Source organism: Stegodyphus dumicola, chromosome 9 (assembly GCF_044657685.1).
Source record: "Stegodyphus dumicola isolate Sdum_Otavi_A_Nest chromosome 9, ASM4465768v1".
NCBI classification, from domain to species: domain Eukaryota; kingdom Metazoa; phylum Arthropoda; class Arachnida; order Araneae; family Eresidae; genus Stegodyphus; species Stegodyphus dumicola.
Genome location: NC_140776.1, coordinates 94,134,945 through 94,156,523, shown reverse-complemented (window position 1 = coordinate 94,156,523; position 21,579 = coordinate 94,134,945). Strand labels below are relative to the sequence as shown.

Sequence of the window (21,579 nt, the reverse complement as noted above, 5' to 3'; positions counted from 1 at the left end):
ATCCGGAATGGGGTCCTTGAGTATAGAAGTTGGAATTTTATTGATGGGAGAATAAACAACCCGAAAGTTAAATTTCTGCAAAATATGTGCAACTTTATAGCTAATTGATGGAAAGAAGGGAATGACAACAGAATTTTTATAATCTCCTAAAATAAGAGTGTGGCTTTTAGTGTGAGATGAGAATTTTTTAACTGCTTGATTAATAATGTTGGGTGAAAAGCCCCTGTCAATAGCTATTGCTTTTAAATAATTTAGTTCTTCATCAAGGGCTAGTTTGGAGGAGCAAACTTGAAGAGCACGGAAAACATAGGAATAAAATGAAGCTAACTTTTGTTTAGTCGGATGACATGATTTAAAGTGTGGTGGAAGGCAAACCGATGAAGGTTTACGGTAAACTGTAGTACTGAAGTTGGATGTGTTACGTGTGACCAGAATGTCGAGAAACGGAAGAGAATTGCAAGTCTCAAGTTCAAAAGTGAACTGAATAGCAGGATCAATAGAATTCATTGTTGAAAGAACTCTATTTAAATCATCTTTATTACCTTCAAAAAGGGTAAAAGTATCGTCTACGTAGCGGAACCATGCCGGGAAGTTTAAAGTTTCAAACAATTTTGATTCATAATAATGCATGTAGATATCAGCCAGGATGGGACTGAGGGGGCTTCCCATGGCTAATCCCTCAGTTTGCTTGTAATATTTATTTTGGAAAACAAAATGTGTTTGTTTCAAACAGAGTTGAGTGAGAGAAATTAGCTCATCAATTTCGATGCAAGAGAAATGAAATTCGCGAAGTCTGGTTTCTAGACATCTTAATGCAGTTAATGCATACTGAAGTTCAGTAAAGTTTCAGATTCACAGAAAGAAATGATTAGGCATCTTATCGCTCATAATGTGAAATTCAATAATAAACCTTTGAAACCAAATCTAACTGTGAGAGAAAGAGCTACATTGCGTGAAATTCATTCTAACCCGGATATTATCATTTCAAAGGCCGACAAAGGTGGCCAGATAGTCGTCATGGATAAGAACACTTACATCGATGGTGTCACTAAGCTCTTAAACGAAGGACCATATAATCCGATCCCTAAAGATCCTTCACCTTCGGACTTATCCAAAATAAAAACTGCGATCAAATCTTCGCAAATCATTTCAAGCAACTTAAAACATTCGCTTATCCCATCTGTTGCGAATTGTGCCAGATTATATGCTCTTCCCAAAATTCATAAAAGTGGTATTCCTTTCCGCCCTATTGTATCAAATTTAGGTACTGCCTCGTATCCTTTAGCTAAATATTTAATTTCTAGATTTTCCATTCTATTAGACAATAACATTTACACCATAAAAAATTCAATAGAGTTTGTAAAAAAGGTTAAAAACATTTCTTCTAGTAATTTACTCATGGTTTCTTTTGATGTAAAATCATTATTCACCAATGTCCCAGTGGAGGGTGCATTAAGATGTCTAGAAACCAGACTTCGCGAATTTCATTTCTCTTGCATCGAAATTGATGAGCTAATTTCTCTCACTCAACTCTGTTTGAAACAAACACATTTTGTTTTCCAAAATAAATATTACAAGCAAACTGAGGGATTAGCCATGGGAAGCCCCCTCAGTCCCATCCTGGCTGATATCTACATGCATTATTATGAATCAAAATTGTTTGAAACTTTAAACTTCCTGGCATGGTTCCGCTACGTAGAAGATACTTTTACCCTGTTTGAAGGTAATAAAGATGATTTAAACAAAGTTCTTTCAACAATGAATTCTATTGATCCTGCTATTCAGTTCACTTTTGAACTTGAGACTTGCAATTCTCTTCCGTTTCTCGACATTCTGGTCACACGTAACACATCCAACTTCAGTACTACAGTTTACCGTAAACCTTCATCGGTTTGCCTTCCACCACACTTTAAATCATGTCATCCGACTAAACAAAAGTTAGCTTCATTTTATTCCTATGTTTTCCGTGCTCTTCAAGTTTGCTCCTCCAAACTAGCCCTTGATGAAGAACTAAATTATTTAAAAGCAATAGCTATTGACAGGGGCTTTTCACCCAACATTATTAATCAAGCAGTTAAAAAATTCTCATCTCAACACACCAAAAGCCACACTCTTATTTTAGGAGATTATAAAAATTCTGTTGTCATTCCCTTCTTTCCATCAATTAGCTATAAAGTTGCACATATTTTGCAGAAATTTAACTTTCGGGTTGTTTATTCTCCCATCAATAAAATTCCAACTTCTATACTCAAGGACCCCATTCCGGATATGAATTCCTGGGATATTTATAGGATTCCTTGCCAGTGTGGTTTAATTTACATTGGCCAAACTAAGAGAGCCTTAAAATTTCGCGTCAAAGAACATGAGGCATATGTTAGAAAAAAGGAAACACAGAAGTCTTCTGTTGCTCAACATTGTTGGTCCGAAAATCACACTTTCAATTTTTCTGCTGCCAAAATTATTCAAAAAACATCTTCCATTGGAGAACTGGATTTTCTAGAGGCATTTCACATTCATAAAAATCTTTCTGTTCTAGTTAACGATCCTAATTCCAATCCAAATTTGCCTTCGGCTTTTAGAGAAATTATGTTTTAGTTCTGGTTTCGCCAACAGATGGCGCCACTTGCTTATTCTTGTCCAGGCTTTCTTATCTTATCTAATCATTATTTCCTATCTTGTTCATTTGCGGTTTTGCAGCTGAAGATGATGGTTCGGTAAAACCATCGAAACTAGTCCTGTGAAAAATTTTTGTAGGTATAACGCTGATTTTTGTTATTTGACTTCTGAATTAGTAAAATACCAATTATTCAAAATTCATGTGCGATTTCTTTACAGCACATCACGCGATACCGTCTAGATCATGAAACAAAAGACGTTTCGAAATGTTCGATCGAAATCGAGAAATTTTGTTTCCAAAGCCCCATTCTAATGAAGTGAAACAGAACACTCAGTTGAAGACGTATATTTCTTACACGTGTGAATTGTGTACTCTTCACCCGCAAAGATTCTGAATTTCCTACGTATAAGAGATTCAAAGTTTTTCCCACCGGATTGTAGATACCGGAATAGATAATGCATGATTACAAACTATTACACTTATTTTAATATGTTTATTTAAGCAGAGGAAAATAATCTTTGTTGTGTATCCACTTTTATTCTTCCTTATTGAATTTCAGATATCCTGCAGAAGCCCAAATACGTATAAAAGGTTAAGCAGCCTGTTTTTTTATCGTTCAAAAACAAAGGTTATTTCTGCTTTTTTCACTGACGATTTTAAACACAAAACAAATTAAATTTACTTTAAAGCCCATTTTTAAATAATAATAAAAACAATACTTATTATTAGGATCATTAAATGGCTCAAAATCCTGAAGCGCAAAGTATTTTGCACCTAAAGATTCTGCGAAAATCTTTTGAATTTCTGGCTTGGCGATATCTGATTTATAGGTCATTAGGAAAGAAGCTTTGAAGAATGTATTTAAAAATCTTTCGAAAAGACTTATAATTTATTGAATATTTTGAGGAAAATGCCTCGGAAAACTAATATTAATTTCTAATTATTCTACCTGTACGAAACTTTCATTTGTCGTTTCGAAAACTTTGAATGATCAAATTTCTGCTGCAGTTCTTCCCTTAACTATACAAATCAATTATATATTACGTAATACTTACTTAGATACCTACTGTACTTCGAAAGGAAAAATACATCGTAAAATAGAGGATGAATGAATAAATAAATAGCTTAAAAACTACTATTGCAATATGCTTTTGCATTTGAATTGATGAATGTTGTATTCGTATTTCTGAAATTTATATGTTGATAATATATTCATAATTATGTAAATATCCATAAATACTAAATACCTAATTTATAATGTTTCCCAAATGCCAATAATCTATATGATGTTTTCTTTCGTCAGTCATTCAAGACATCTTTGGCACGAAAATAAAAATATATTTGGCGTACAAAATATATCACTGCTTTGGCTAAAAGTATTATGTTAACTACTGGAAACTAGTCAGTTATTCTATTCAAAATAAATAATTATGCTCACAGAATAAACAGTCGTTTAGCCCAAGCCTTCTACTAAATAAAATTTTGTTTGTCATTTTCTAAATACAGATAATGTTTGGTAATTGATCTGGATATCAGCTAAATGAAATGTCCCCATTCTTTTATGACATACGCTTAAAATAAATCTCAGTTAAGATTGCTTCTTTACTTACATGTTTTATATTATAATTTACATGTTTGTAAAAGTTTGATGATATACGATTTGCGATCAAACGGCCTACAGAGAAAGTACTTTTTTTTTCCTTTCTCAAAAACAAGTACTTTGGATTTGATTTCTAATCAAGAGATACCGATGGCATTATTTCCTAATTTCTTCTAATTACTTTTTAATTTTAGTTCAAGACTTTAGTTACTTTAAACCTTTAGTTCAAGAACGTCATTTTATTAGATTCTTCTATCTAAGTTGGGGATGAAAACATACCCGTATCTATTTGAACACATTCATCTTGATTATAGTATACCGTTGACAAACAAATGCCATGAACTGAATCCCGTATTATGAGTTCAATAAGGAATATATGAGTTAGATAAAATTTTCGCACACATGCAAAAAGGGGATTTTAGAAGTTCTAGATTGGCTTAGATTATGATTAAACTGGCCTTAAATTAACTGTCGATTAGGATTCAGTTGAAATTTTGCTCTTCTTCTTTTGATCTCTACTCTTTTAAAATGACTTGCTTTTAATGACCTCTTTTAAATTATTTATTTAAAAGACCTCTAAAATGACCTATTTACTGGCTTATTTAATGCTTCAATTAGTTAGTGGTTCTTTCTTTGCTCTTTTTCGGTGTTTTCTGTCCATGTGGTATTACTACCTGATCTTGGTTTTCATTTCTTAGACATTCGTCTCATTTCAGTTACATACGATTTTCTAGAGCAGCTCGGGTTTCTATATTCTCGCTTTATTCCACTTTCTCTAGAATTTTCCGTTTAGATACGGCTTACGTTTCACGTTGTTTCAGTTCTTCCTACCTTATGGATAGTTATTTGTTATCTCATAATTTTTAGGTTTCCTTAGTCTAAATACTTGAGATATTTTATTGTTATTCTCAAAGACGAAGATGATATATTTCTATTACCTGACTACTGCTATGCATGTAACAGTATTTGTCAGTTCTAACTTCAGTAGGATATAAGCTAATAGTAGTACGTTTTGCAATATCTACATTTTCGCTCTGAAACTATAAGTAGTTGTTCACTAGTGATCCAATTGGCGAAACCTTTAAAATTTGAGAATTTCACACCGACCTTGAATCCTTGTAACAGAAGTTATCTATTCCCTTCTTCAATGAATTTTTCTATACATGGCATAAATTCAAGAACAACAAGAACAAATAAATAAATAAATAAATAAAAACAACCCATACAAGTTAGCGGCACCATTCAAAGATACTGCCACATTTAATATCGTGAATCACTTTTAATGCTATCAAGCAGTAATAAAGAATCAGTTTTGGGGAATAAGCAGAAATTGATACGTCCGCATAAAAATTAAGTAACTGTTGCAGGTTCAATATAATTTGTATCAATATTTTTTTTGGCAATGGTTAAAGACATTAGCAGTTACATAAAAAGGATGAAATAACCTCTTGTAATCGTATACAGGAGCACTTGAGTAGCTGTGTAGTACAGCTGTCTTTCATATGCAGTAGCACCATAGCTTAACAGAAACATGTTCAATTGCATATGGCATTAGTCTGCTACGAATCATCTTGAGTCCAAGAGTTCATATCATTTATAAGTGTTTTACTTTCAACACAGATTAAAGTAATAAGTTATGATAACATCGATTATATCATTAGGTTTTTTTATTGCGTTTTTACAATATTTCAAAATGATATCTTAGTAAATAAATGTAAAAGCATATGAAGCACATAATTTCAATACAATTCTTAAATGTTCCAAATTCATTCTATTGACCATTCATATGCTATCCAGAGGCCCCCTCCGTTCAAACTCAGGTATTGACTTTATAAACTTTTAGTGAAGTAAAAACTTTGAACTTCTTTTATTTATCGTCCTTCTTTTAACGTAAGCAGTTAAAATTTCTAAAGCCCTCTATTTACGCATTTCGACGAGTTTTAATAATTTCACCTTTTTTGAATTACTTTTGTATCAATTAAAAGGATGCCATATAATATATCAGGATTCTATTTTCAACGGTAATGAAGTAAAGAATATTTTAATCTTCTTAAATGCCTTAAATGCTGTTTTTCTTAGGACTTGACTAATTTCACACATGAAAGTTTATTTATTAATTAAATTTACCGAATCTCCAACGTAATAAAATTTACTGCACTAGGAACACTAAACACTAAATAAAAAGAAGAAGAACAATTTAGGAAAATGAGTCTGTATCGTATAAAAATGAGGCAGTTTGTTAGATAAATGATGCTTTCAAAGTCTCGCCTCACTATCAGTTTGGGGGACTGGGTAAAAATTATTACTTAAACCTTAATGTTCAATTATCACGCAGTGCTCTAATTCAGCAGCATATAACCTGCGTTTTGCTTTTGTCTCAGTAATTAATCCAATCAGCTTTTCAACTTATTAGTTGTTATGCAGACTGTTTCTGTTCATAATTAGATGTTTATACAAATATACATATTTCTCCTAGTTGAATAATTTTCTACTAATTTTACTGTGTTTCAGTATTGATGTCTGTAGTAATTTACTCATCACTGCTATGCGTATGATGCTCAAAATATTCTATAGTTAAACGTTTTTTATATTTTGAATTTTAGTTTCCGTACTGTTAATATCTTCTATTTATTTTTTTTAGATATCTAACATGAAATTTTCATTAATCCTTACAATCCCCCTGCAACATTCTAAAAACAATACTTTTGTTTTCTATATTTTGCCTTTATAAATGAACTGCCAGTTCGTTTCAGAGAAAAAGACGGACAATTCTTTTAACACTGGCATTTGCTAGTTCATTTAATACTACCATTGTGCCACACTGGAACACGGAGACACTCTTAGTGTGCCAGTTCTTTCTTTTAAGAGCCTGATGTCTGCCATTCATGCAAACCAATAATTCCATGGAAGAGATATCAAGCTGCAAACAAAAGGTGCAAGAAGACGAATCTATCTGATTACGCATAGTGACTAGATATTTAATAAATAATTTTACGATAATTATTTTAAACCCCTAGAGCAAAATTTCGCAAACTATGGTATCAAGTTGGCAAGAAAGTAATTTCAGTTTTTTGGTGTGAAATAAAACTAAATTTTTCTAAGTAAAATGAATTTGAATCAGTCAGATATCTTCCAGATGATCTTTTGCCATCTTTCTGGTGAGTTCATAATTCTACACTCGTAAAACTTCTGGTCTTTATCAACAAAACACTCAACTAATTTCGATGAGGTCATCTTTATGTCGGAAGGTTTTACTATTTAAGAAATTTTGCAAACTTTAAAATAAATGATAATCCAATAGCTCAAGGCCGGAGCTACATGAGGAATGAAACACCACTTTCCAACCAATCTCCATTTCGCACGTGTTTCTAAAGATGTGTGAGGCTTCCCATTGTGATGGTGGGACACGATTCTTTTGCATTTTGCAAATTCAGGACTTTTCTTGTTGAGATGGTTGTTTAATTGCTTGAAAGCAACTAAAAATACACAACACTTGTGTAATTCCCCCAAATTGACAGCATGATCGTTTTCTGGTGCAATTTAGATTTCGATATTATTTATACTGCTTCACCATGCTTGGACCATGATCTTTTTCAATTAATGTTATTTTATACGATCGATTTTTAAACACCAGTGATTATTCATTTCAGAAATGGGTCGATTGCATTACGGTTGAAATCTGTATCGCAAATATTAATTCATTGTGTTAAGTGAATTTCTTTCAATTCATGTGGAATCCAAATATCGAACTTCTTAAAGGGTTCAAGACATTTTATGTGATTTTCATTGTTGTACATGATACATTTATCCCTTTTGAAATCTCTCGCACAGTTATATGACCATTCGACTCAATTATGGCTTTAATCTTGTCTTCATCAACTTCAGAAGGTTGGCCAAAACGTTGATCATATTCAAGTGAAATATCTCCAGAATGAAAATTATTAAACCACTTGCGACACACGCTTTCTGTTAAAAAATCAACACTTTAAGCGTCACGCATCTTTTTGTAAGGCTTAGCAGCTTTCTTGCCTTTATAAGAACAAAAAGTAAAATATGTAGAAAATGCTATTTTTATATTACATTTTAACACTGACCGTAAACTAACAGTTTTAACCAAAAATAGACGGAATTTGTTTCTATGGCAACTTTAAAGAGTCAGCAACGAAATCTCAGAAGAAAGAAAATCCTCAAATTGACAGAAGAATAATAAAACGAACATAACGCTATCTATTTCTGTAATCCGAAATTACTTTCTTCCCTACCTAATACATATACGACTAATGAATGGTACGTTAAATTATTTCTGAGAGCACAATGTTCACATACTAATGATTTAAATTAATGCTCAGAATGAATGTAAAAGTTTGCTCCGTTTTAAAACATATATTTAAGCATCATTGTACCTATATTTTTTATTCTTATTGCTGTCGTAGAAAATGTAAAACTTTTGAGAGCTTTTGATTTAAAGGAAAATACTGAACCTATATAGAATGCGAGTATTTTCTTAAGAAAATTGCCTTTCACTTGCCTTAGATTTATCAATCAACCTGTTAATGCTTCTATATTTTAATGACGCGAGCTATTTTGTCTAAAACTGCACATATATTCAAATATATGCCTTTAGCTTCAGCAGTTATATTTAAATATGGCAGTTTTATTTAAATATGTAAGTACTTTATTTTATTCTTTTGCAAATGCTATGACTAAATTATCTGCAATTTACTTTATTTCCAACAATTAAGAGAAAGTAACACGAATCTGCGAACCTTCGTGTTTGCTTTGCAATATCAGTAATCCTCCGCACCCAAACTCTGAGGAATTCAGTTTCATTTTCATATCAGAAATATCTGAAGCCACATTTTTTTATAATTACCCGTTTAGTTTCTTTTTATATAATTTTATTAATAAATCTATATTAAATCTTAATAGTTTACATTCATTTGATAAAGCTCATTACATAAGCACCATAGTCATGATACTGAATAAAGGTTTAAAATTTTTACCCACTCTTATGAATTCTTTAATTCTTTAATGATGTTGATCAATGCAATTTAATATGATGATTTATTTTCCAGGATCAGAATTCCATGGTTGTAGCCCATAAGAGGAAGGTATTTCTCAAACTGATAAATATAATTTAAAGAATTTTGTAAAAATGCAATGGTGATATATGTTTTCGCTTAAGAATTTATAATCGACCAATCAAAACGATCGATGACTGTTTTCCGACCACCTGTCTACCTAAAGTCCACCTTCAATCCTTGAAAGCCGTTCACAACCACCTCTGATTCTATCCTAGCTTATTTCTTCTGAGCGGATTATTTTAAACTGCTCATGACTTAATTAGTTTCTAGACGTCAGGCTATAGTCATAAATCTCAAGAAAATAATTTTGCATCGTAAGTAAAGATATTAAGCCCACCAGCACCGGAATAAATATGGATAGCTCACTCTGGAGTCGATTTCTAGAAAGCTAAGTAGCTGACTGTAAGTGATTAGTAGTTTCCAAATATGTACCTTGAATATGAATTAGTTTGGCTAAGAAATTCCTCCACAAAGACATAACCTTATAACACAAATCTACAACCTTTACATAAAAATTATTATTTTCCGCACAATTTGTTATAATCATGTTGACGATTCATTGTTAAGAAACAACTTACAAGCAATTTCTGCTAGTTTTGTACTCAAACCTGAATTGAAAAATATAAAGCTTATTCTGTACATTAAAAGACAACTATGCAAATAAAATTAGATGATAACTACCTAGTAATAATGCAGAAAAATTATTAATTTCATGGCCAAAAGCAAACCATTATGCAGACCTAATTGAGTGGAATCGCTTGGAATAAGGTATGCGTTGCCTACGCATTGATTGAACTTAAAATAGTATAATTCATGCAAATAACTTCACTGTAGTGTCAAAATCGCCTCCTTAATATTCATGAAATTTGCAGTCAACGCATTAAAAAAATCTAATCAAATATTTTATAATCTACTAAGATTAGCGACTGTTATTAGTTACTTATATATGTTTACATAAAAACAAAGTATTACTTCAGTTGATTTATATTCGGTATTCAAATTATAGATTAAATCATGTTAATTTAATTTTTATATTAATAAATTCTTTATACGTGTTGACAATTGGATATAAAATATCTATTTTCGTATTAAATTAAGATATAATAATGAATAATAACTTAACATTATTTACATTAACATCCAGAAGTCGAATGCAAGTCTATAGTACCACCATTTCGCGTTACTCGACTGTAGCTGTATATGCCTCTATCATGAATTATCTACTTTGGAGCAAATCTAGCATGAAGGCATATTAATGCCTCAAGGCTAGTGTTGACTGAATCTCATCGCAGTGATTAGGCGCCAGATAAGGATTCATCTGACTAAAACAAGAGAGCTTGTGAACCGTCTGCGTTGCAAAAGGGTTAAAATGAAATAATATGATGTTTCTTTCTAAACGATGTGTACCTACAATTATTATCAACATATCTTTTCAATATTGTCTTTCTTCTGAGGGAAATCGAAAACGATTTTGGCAAAGAAACGAAAGGAGGGAGCAAAGACTTAACATTGGGAAAATAAAGGAAGGAATATGATTTACATATCTGTTTACAAAAAAAATTCGATTCGATTTTGAAACAAACTCTAAATTTAAAATTAAGCAAAACAGCAACATTATTTCGGCTTAGATTTGAATAAAACTCTATTCGTTTGGAGGAAACAAAAGAGAAATTTCCCAATAATTTCGCTTCTGTTCCTGAAGAAGGAAGACCTGTGTCGCCAGATCAGTACAGCAATAGAGACCATCAGGTACTTTATTATTTTATAGATTGTAAGGTTGTAGAGACATTAGGTTAATTGGAAGCAGACAAGATGAAAAATAGCAAACGCCTTTGCCGGGAATCGAACCACGGACCTCTGGAATACCGGCCCAGCGTGCTACCGTTACACCACGAAGGCACGCTAGGGAAGTGGGAGAAATACCTTAACATTTCTGGCATGTCTTCGTGGTGTGGTGGTCTGCACACTAGTATTCCAGATAATATCCAGAGGTCCGCGGTTCGATTCCCGGCGAAGGCGTTGTTAATTTTTTAATCTTTCCTGCTTCCAAAAAACCTAAAGTCTCTAAAGTGGCGCCCGAACTAAAAAGAGTAGTGGATGATGATTTCTCCCCACTCAGGATTTGGTGATTGGTTCCCCTAAAAATCTCAGTCGCCCTTTAAAAGGGGAAGTATATAAGGCATTTCTTCCACCTTTTTGGTGTGCCTTCGTAGTGTGATGGTCTGCACACTGGGCCGGTATTCCAGAGGTCCACGGTTCGATTCCGAGTGAAGGCGTTGTTAATTTTTCACCTTTACTGCTTCAAAAATACCTAATGTCTTAACAAGATGAAGACGTGAAGTGCAATGCCCTCATCCGAAAACGAAAGCCGAACCTTCCTCTTGCCAGCTGGACGAGATTTCCAATCACACCACAAAGGCATGCGGTAAATACGGAGAAAACTCTTACGTAGTTTTACTCAAAATCGTGTCAAAATAAGACTGCTGTTTTGTATAAATTTAACTATTACATTGGCAGATTTCTTTTCCAATTAAAAACGCTAAGTATCATTCAACAAAAAAATAAGACATCTTTTAAGGAAAGTGCTTAATTTTGTAAACGTATTTGAATAATACATAAAATTTGACGCCTATTTAAATAAAGACTATTTTAGTTAAATGTATTTATTACCTGGTATTTTCAAACCAGGTAACAATAAGCGTTTTTGTTCACATTTTAGTTGTTCTTATTTTTTTCGTTAGTTGTTTTTAGAAAAATTCTAAAGCAAATAGATTTTGTTCACTTTTGTCATGAAACGAGACAACAACGCTTGAGTATGGTTTTTATGAAAACCGTTTTCCAGTTTTCTGAAGTACAATCTGTTCTGACACAGCAATAAAAATATTTCAGAAGGGCCCCAGAATTGCTCAACGTTTCATACACAGAGAGTGCTTGAGAATATTACCAATCCCATTAATGTAGTTCAAGAATTGTCAAGTTAAATTTGAGGTTAAATATTTTTAAAGCAATATTTCAAACTAAACAACATGCATCGTGTTATAAATTCCCAACGTCATTATTCGCTGAGAGTTTCATATATATAAAGAGAGTAGTGAATATTACCATTTCGATTAATGCAGTGGAAGAACTGTCAGATCTAACTTCAGATTTAATTCTTTTTAAAGCAATATTTCATATTAAATAGCATGTAAGACACACCTCCAGAAAACTCCAGATTCAAGCTAAAAATTCACAATGTCATTGTTCTCTAAGAATAAAATATCTAGGAAGGATAATATCGATTATTTCCATTTCGATTAATGTAGCTCAAGAATCGAGTTTAATTTAAGATATAATATTTTAAAATAAAAATTTGAAAATAAATAACTTGCAATAGGCATTTCCAAAAAATCTCTAAATTTACCGACAAATTCTTATTGCCAATGTTTGCTAACAGTTTAATATATAAACAGTGGACTTGTTAATATTACTGTTCCAATTAAAATAGCTCAGGAATTGTTTTGAGGTTTAGTCTTTTTGAAGAAATATTTCAATGTAAATAACATGTACTAGACATTTTCCGAACATCTTAAAATTCCCAATGTCATTTTCTCTTATATGACTTCAAAAAATTAAATAAATAATACTATTTTTTTTTTAATTTTCAAAATTAAAATAATATTATCATCTGCTGTGCAACACACCTGCATCTTCTGTGCAAGCAACCTGCATAAACTGAACAACCCATTTATCATAAGTCGGATCCATCTTCCCTATCGCATTAATAAACACTAGTCTAGTATATCATAAAGGAAAAAAATCATCCAAATGTATCTATATTGTATCAAATTCTGTAGTCTATCTTAATATCTGTAATTAGTTTGTTAATAATCAAGTTAGGTTACACAATATTTTAACGTTGATTTCAGAGTATATACAAGCTATATACACACATAGGATGCGAAACCTGGTTGTTCTTATGGATCAGCATACGTTCAAACTTCACAAATGGAAAGAAGTATTTATCTAAAACTAGATAATAGAGGAATGAATCGTTTTAACTCTTCTCTATTTCGAAAACCCGGAATTAAACTGTTATCTAACAAAAGCTTTAAACATTTTGGATGCAAACTGCCGCATATAAAAAAAGCGTCTACCATCATCCTCAACTGCAAATTTGCAGCGCTTTTGCAGCTGAGGATGATGGTTCGGTAAAACCATCGAAACAAGTCCCGTGAAAATTTGAAAATATAACGCTGATTTTTGTTGTTAAATTAGTACTTGTTCTGAGTGTAATTGTATCATAATAAACCTATCATTTAATGAGTATTTAAATCCATCTATTAAACAACGTTATAAGAAATAAAAGACGACGTAAAGCTTTAAGATAATTTACCCAACAAAATAGAAAGACTTAAACTATTAACTAACAACTTTGGTGAACATTGTTAGCTTTGAAGAAATATAATTCACTTAGCGTAAATGATACCTAGCTTAATTTTATATTCTTTATCAATACATCTTTAATATACACAAATGAAGCTCAGGAAGTTTCGAAACTTAACCTTAAAGTCAGAGAATTTACCATTGCCAACTATCATCATCTTGTTGGCTGATTTTTCAATTTTCCTTCCGTTAAAAAATTTCAGAAACTGTTCTCATTTGGTAAATTAATATAAATATGAATTTCGGTCAGTGATTTTAATATGCAGAATTCACTGTGCGACATATTAAAGGCAATTTAACCAAATCTTGTACTCCAAAAAACATGCTTGCGAAAATGACAGACAATTTGCTTGTTTTTTAAATTACTTAAAGCTTTATTTTAAAGTCAAAGCTAAGGATTAATTATTGCTTATTATTAAGTTTGCAATTTTCAAGCAAACTGCTTTCACCGTTCTTCATAAACAAGTGCATAATTTATTTAAAGATAGTGATAGAAATTTCCTAAAAAATTCAAGAACTTAATAAACATAATTAATTCGAATTAATTGTCTACCAAAAAGCACTTTGGGTTCAACAATGTACGCAATATTTATCTGACCCCTATTCTCACCACGCATACCTATACACGGAGCAGCCACCGTAACCCGTTCAAAGCTCTAATGGCCCCTGGATTATTTTTTCTCCTCTTCGCTTACTTATTAGGATCAGCGATTACAGACAACCCTTTATTACTACTATAAAAACGGAGCGCTTCTGCAGGGAGGGTAGAAAATGTCACTCCACCCGCAATCTCTCTACCGAATGCGTCGATCACAAAAATGTCGGATAGCCATGATTAAGGTTTGCACGCAGCTGAAATGAGAAGCCTTGTATTAATTATAGGCTGTCTGATGTTAAGTACTTCGTGTGAGTGTTTGTAATACGATAGATTGAACAAGGGGAAGGCGGGGAAAAAAAAGGAGATTTTTTTAACCTGTTACCTGATTACTTGAATTTAATTACGATATAAGTATCGAATCCCTTTTTTTAAACGTACGAAAATATCTAATTTTTAATCGTTTAAATTTCTATACAGTCTTCGTTAACTTGTTTGTCAAATAGGATAAGATAATTTGACAATTTCCATTACTTAGCAGCCCTTTGATTTTTATTTAAATTCGTTTTCAGTTTTTTAATTCAAGTACACTCTGACTTATAATAACTATTTTTGAATTTAAGATCTTTGAGCTAAATAGATTTTGATAGATCTTGAATTCGACTTGACTTGCATTGCTAACGACTTGCGCTGCATCGCTAACGATTTGTTCCTGTGCACTAAAACTAAAAAAAAAATTACATTCTTAAAATAATGAATATAAAATAAATATACGTAAATTCTAGGGAAGTCTGGTATTTTAACTGTCTTAACGCAGTGTGTTGATTGGTAATTGAATTGCATTTACTGTACTTGAGATAACTTAATGAAAACATTGTCATTAAATATGGATTCTGGTTCAGAGACATACATTAGTATCCAGATAATATAAGTCTGAAGGACTTACCGTAATCCAAGAATATTATGTAGTAAAGTACAACATGAGTCCCATTTTCTATTTCAAAAAGTCTTTGACTCAATTCTTATTACACAGTCAACTATCGTATCTTACCTTCTCAATCTATGCATTTTTAGAATTGTAATGGAACACCGGAATGCTGGTGAAATTATATATTGATGATTATTTTGCCTTCAAATAACGTTATCGCAATGCATTCAAAATAATTATTTTGATTTCCTGGTGTTACTCATGAGCTAAAATACGGTATCTTCAAATTTTAAATGAGGAAATTTAAACTAATTCAGTCATTAGATATAAGAAAAAGTTAAGAAGAACCGATTAGCGTTATGTATGAGTTGAAGCATTTCTGAAAACTCAGATGAGAAAATTTAGCCCAATTCGACCATTAGTAATACGAAATAGGAAAAAAGGAATTATGGATGGTACTTTAATAACTTGATTAATAAAAAAAATATGATTGGCAAAGCAATAAAGATTATTTCCCACGGTAATCTCAGAAATGATATTTAGAGCTTTGAAATGGTTTGTTTATTGAAAAATGTATTTTAATTAACAGTTAAAGTTAGAAAACCTTAACTACTATGGAAAAATAAAATGCAAAACACAAACTTTAATTCTGGATGGAGACAGATAAACCTTTCCATTACAGCTATATTACACTTTTACCGCCTAAGATTTTGGTGTCTCGCGTTATCAAGAAATTTAGCTAAACATTATTTGCGTCTAACTTGTATTTTATATTCTTACTAGATGTAATCATTAAACAGCTTTCAGGTATTTTCACGAGATTTCTAAGTAGCCTGGCGCTCTAAAAATCGCTTAGTAGAGGCACGATAAGTAATGCAGTCGAGGAAAAAAACAACCAACAGATAGTTCCTGTATTCACTGATTTCACTTGAACTCTGCAAGATTATAGAGGCAATTAATTTAAAACATTTGGAAACACTAAAGTGTACTTCTCAAATATAAGCAAGAAAAGCAAATCTGCAATAGTATACATATTATTTAATTTCCTTTCTTTCCTGAAATCTTTCCAAACGCAATTCATAACATACAGGGCTGATAATGAGAACGCTGCAATTCGAATTTGCCTTTCCCTGTTGCCATTATAGCTCTTTATCGGTATTATTAATTCCTTTAACTAGCCAAATAGGAAAACTTTATTTAACGTTTGTCTTTATTCCATTAAAACTAATTTACATGCATGTATTTATTTTCAAAATTAAATAAATTTTAAGGAATTAATAAAGAGGGAACTTCTCGCTAAGGAAAGCGCTAAAGTTACTTACCAAGCAGTTCAGAAAGTAAAGAAATTTAATTCTCTATCATATCGCTCGTTTCTGATAGATGTGTGTTAGGCATTTACAAATAGAATAATTTTAATATTCTGTATAATTTTTTAGAATTGACATTATTTGTTCACCAAGACTTTGTACTGCCTTTGTTGGGTAGCAAAACAGTAGTAAAACATTATGTTCTTTTAAAGTAAGTTATTAAACTGTATTGTAAAGACATTAGGAAGCAAGAAATGTGAAAAATGAGCAATGCCCTCGCCGGGACTCGAACTACGGACCTCTCGAATAAGCGCCGAGTGAGCTGGCCATCACACCAAAGGCATGCTAAGAAGGCGGGAAAATACCTTATAGTATGACATTTGCTTTAACAATTTTTAAAATTACCGAAAAGAAAAACATTTTTTCTTCAGAAAATTCAAGCACAGACAATTTTGTACTCTTTTCCAAAGTAAAACGTACTGTTAATTTTATCCTTAGATTTTGAGAAACATGTCTTATACTTTCGACACCAGCTGTACCCGGAGAATATGATATGTTTACATGAAATCTCAATTTATGTTAGGTGTAAAAATCAATGAGAAGAAAATCGAATCAGGTAACAATTTCAACTCCCTCCTGCTCCCTGTGAAATGCGTTAAAAACAGTCGAGGCACTAAGCTGAATAAATAAATCGATAAAAAAGAAAAACACTTTTAACTCAAAAGGGATAAAAAATTATGTTTGGGTAACTGAACCTAATATATACTTTTGTGTGGTAAATTAAACTAATATGAGATTTATGTAACAGTAATAATTTCGAATATAAGAATTTAATCTGAATATATGTCACTGAATTCTTCGTCATTAGCTCTGAACTATTACAGATCGTCTTGTGTTTACTGGACACAATGGGAGGAATCAGAATTTAGTTTTTTTAGTATCAGTGCAGGAAATATTCAGTGCACAAAATCTCCAAAGATAATTCCTGAGATTTGCAGGTTTTCCCATGATTTTCCTAATTTTTATTTCATAATGAGATATAAATATGTCCTGTATACGATAGAAACATGTCAACTCTATTTCACCCCCTGAAGAAAATTTTATTTCAGACAAAACTTATAGTCGATATCTAAACAATATTCATAAAGTGTTAATAACATATAAATTATATATATGTATATGAAAATATATATTAAGTAATTCCTTTCAGGAATTATAAATTTTAGAAGTGTTTAAATTGTAGAATTTTTGAGTTTGACTCCGAATCTTAAAATATTCTCTAAGTTCTCGAAACCCTCGAATCTCAAATCTCTCTAATCCTTCATATAAGAAAAACAGTAATTTTGCTTAGTGAGAAAATGAAGAAATGAAAAAAAAAAAAAAAAAAAAAAAAAAGAATATTTCTTAGGAGAAAAAACAAATTTACTTAAAAGTTGTATGGTTCTTATTTTAAACTAACCAGTTATTATAATTTGGAGCTTTGTCTGCTGTGTATTTAGACTGATGTTTTTGGATCTTGGAAAAAAGAGTGTTTCTGGCATTCGCGTACTGTGCTTAGATTTCTGCCAGCTCTAGGTGTAACTACTTCGGCTTTGCGTTCTCTCGTCGCCGATACTTAAAATTTGCCCCCGTTAGATTATTTGAGTCAACTTGTAGATTATTTCTTAACTGTACAGTCTTAGTACAGTAATCAACGTTTAAATTAATTTGACTACTTAATTTGCATCGCCACAAGCCGTGGTTATCTATAGAACAAGCCGTACCCTGTTTTGTTAAAAGTTCAATTTACATAAAAAGGTTGTTAAATCCTTCGAACGTCTTTGCCATACTATCTCTTACATAGCGGTAGCTCGCCGCATGTCTGTTAGTGTCATAGGACTAAAGTTCCAGTAATACGCTAAGTATAGCTGCGTAAAGATTTTAATTAATACGAAATTTTAATTTGCTTTAAATAAAAACCAAATTTAAGAATACAGATTTTAAAATGCATATTTTTTCATAAAGTATAAGTGCAGTTTTATTAAGTGAAATAATATGCTTAAAATCGTTCAATCATTTGCGACCATTTGAAGTTTATGAACCTAATTTGAAAAAACTATTTGAACACCAGTTAATTTTTTTTACATTTTCCCAGCATGTTTAACATTTTTTAAATCAAAGCAATTGCAGTGAGGAGAGGATTATTTTAAGAATTAACTAGACAAACATTAAACATAAACTTCTAAATTCGATACAGATAATTAAAAGTTAAGCATTCAAAGCCTCCAAGAAATAATATTCGTTATTAGATTACCACTTAAAATGCTTTAGTCAAGTTCTTTTCTTAACGATAACTTCTATTCTACATCAGTTATACTCATTTTTATCAACTTTTAATTAACACATTTAATGTTTTAGCTTAGGATCCAAATGATTAAAAAGTGAAGATTCAAATTTTTGAATCTGGAACGTTTCGCAGGATTTAATGTGTCAATCGAACGCTCTCTCTAATACATTCCAGTCAAAAGATAGCTATTCGGAACATTAAATAAATTCATATTTGTAGTTTAATGACTTCTCTCAGTTATCTCTCGATAACAAAACTTTCATGTAAAACAGAAACTTTGAATGCAACATTCTGCAGTTGCTTTTATGGAACCTTGAACACTGGAGCTAATGTAACAGAACACATTCCAGCAACCAGAGAATGTCATAAGGATGGGCATTGCTTATTACGATATAACTCGAGTAAATTCTGCTTCTCAGATTTTAACATCCACTTTAACGATTATTATCTGACATAAGACAATCCTGCAAATGTACCTCTGATATTGAATAGAATGTCTCCTTCGAACTCAAATGGTTCCTATCAAACGCTTAGGACACAAAGCTCATTACACAAAATGTTGGGTTACCTCACTCATGTTACATTCCTGGCATAAAGCCCAAAGTAGCATCACACCGAATAGCTGCCTACTGATGGAGCGCAGCGCTAAGAGAACTTCAGCTATTCCCATAAATACCGCAGGTGATGTTTTTGCATTTCTTACAGTTTATTATTTGTTGCATATTATTTGTACATTTTCATTTGAAATACAAATTCAACAATAAAGAGACAAAAATATCTAGCAGAATAAGGAAAATGATTTTTAATATTTTTCAAAAGTAAGACGCAATGATCTAATTATAAATCAAGGTCCTATTTTTGCATGATTTTGTTTTCCATATCTAACTATAAGCTAGCTATGACTAGCTACAGCGGATTTATTCACATTACTCCTTCCGATTTCTAAATATGTTAAAAAGTGCACAATTAATCCTAAAGTAAAGATACATTTTCTTTTTACGAAACGCCAAATCTTTCCTGAGAATTATGCATCCTGATAGGTCTTAGCAAAGAAACAGAAAATAAGAAAGAAGCTTTGATAAATCACAACATTTAAAGGTGCCATTTTAACCATTTATAACATTTAAAGGTGCCACCAGAAATCTTGAAAAGCAAAAAAATACCATTTTTAATTGAAAGAGTAGCACATGCATTGTCTCTTGGCCTTCTTTCCTTTTCCAGCTTGAGAGCTGAACACAGTATGTTTTAGCTTCTTGGGTGATTTCTCTAACAAAGACAGCTACTAGGAGATACATCTCCAAACTTGAGGAAGTATTTAGAATCTTGTGAAAGTATTTAGAATCACTGGAAAAGCTTAAACAGACTAATATGCACTATCTAAAATGGACCAGGTTTTCAGTTGGTGCATTAAAATAAAGAAATATTTGATGAAAAAGTCAGAATATGTTCAGAATTTGTCCGCCTATTTGAACTCACTGTACGTATACAACTAGAATAGAACGGCAAGGAATAAATATTGCTAATAATATCTTAAGATGTATTATGTAATATTTTGAAAAAAAATTCATAACATCTTATAACTTTCGGTGAGTTGTATTGCATGCTTTCCATAATTCGCTATTTATAAATCGAGTCTCTAGATCATAACTAGCTAAATTTGCTTTTCGAACTAATATTAATTAAATATAAATATTTTAACTTGTAACTAAATTTTTATGAAATTCTTATCGTTGGTCTGCGCACAGAAGCCTAATCTCTACTGTGGTTTCTAACGTACATGCCATTAAAAATATATAGATGTTCCTTGCATAAAAGTACCTTGCACCAAGAATTTCGCGAAGTCGTATAAACGGCAAATATTATAAACTAACTTAGCATAATAGCTCCATTATCAGAAAAACTAAGCTGTAAATGTTTAAATGCTCTCAACTTATATAATTTAACTGTTTGTTTTGCAAAAATATCTGAAACAATAACAAAAGTGCAAGGATGAATACGAAAATCACGGATCGGGGCCTCTAAAGGTATTACAATAATCATCTACTTTCAAGCATTGCTACCCAATCTTCTAATGCTACTCGATTTGAGAAACATCCTTTTTAAATCCACATCCATAAATTTCAAGATCACTGCAAAATTACTCTTATTCTCCGATCTTGCAATCTATAAATACTCACTTGGCAAGCATTTCATCCAATATGAAATTACTTTTGAAAAAATCACTATGTTGATTGATTTTTCAGTGACTGATACGTTGGTTTAATTACATAGGAAGGAAAAGTACCTCTGTTGTAATTACTAAAACACACAGTACTAAGCTATTAGTTTATTCACGAAACTTCCAAATAGTTTAGCTTCAACTAAATTAGCAGCAGTTATGTTCTCCATACCCATCAATTAATATATTTTCCTCTTAAAACTATACTCCATAACAATTGTTAATTTAAGGTTAATTACTATCATCACTTCTAAATGGAAAGCGCTTAGCATGGAAAACTGCCAAACTATTTGCATACATTCTCGTGGAAACATCGCAATGAATAAATAACGAACACATCCGCCAGATGTTTTAAACACATAAAATAATTCAGAGCGAGGATAATTCCAAGCTGATTGCTCGTGGATTCTCCCTATTCGAAATACATGGCATCTTCCGTTTCTATGGAGATTAGTTCTGTCAGATTATTCAAGCAAGCG

The 21,579-nt window shown here is 31.7% G+C and overlaps 2 long non-coding RNA genes across 2 annotated transcripts in view; one reads left to right on the top strand and one right to left on the bottom strand.

The window, feature by feature from the left end:
* The window catches only part of LOC146995417 (uncharacterized), a 254,224-nt gene that overhangs the window by 151,011 nt on the left and 81,634 nt on the right, over positions 1-21,579 (bottom strand). The window lies entirely within an intron of this gene.
* Positions 1-21,579, top strand: part of LOC146995418 (uncharacterized) — a 294,157-nt gene that overhangs the window by 241,624 nt on the left and 30,954 nt on the right. The window lies entirely within an intron of this gene.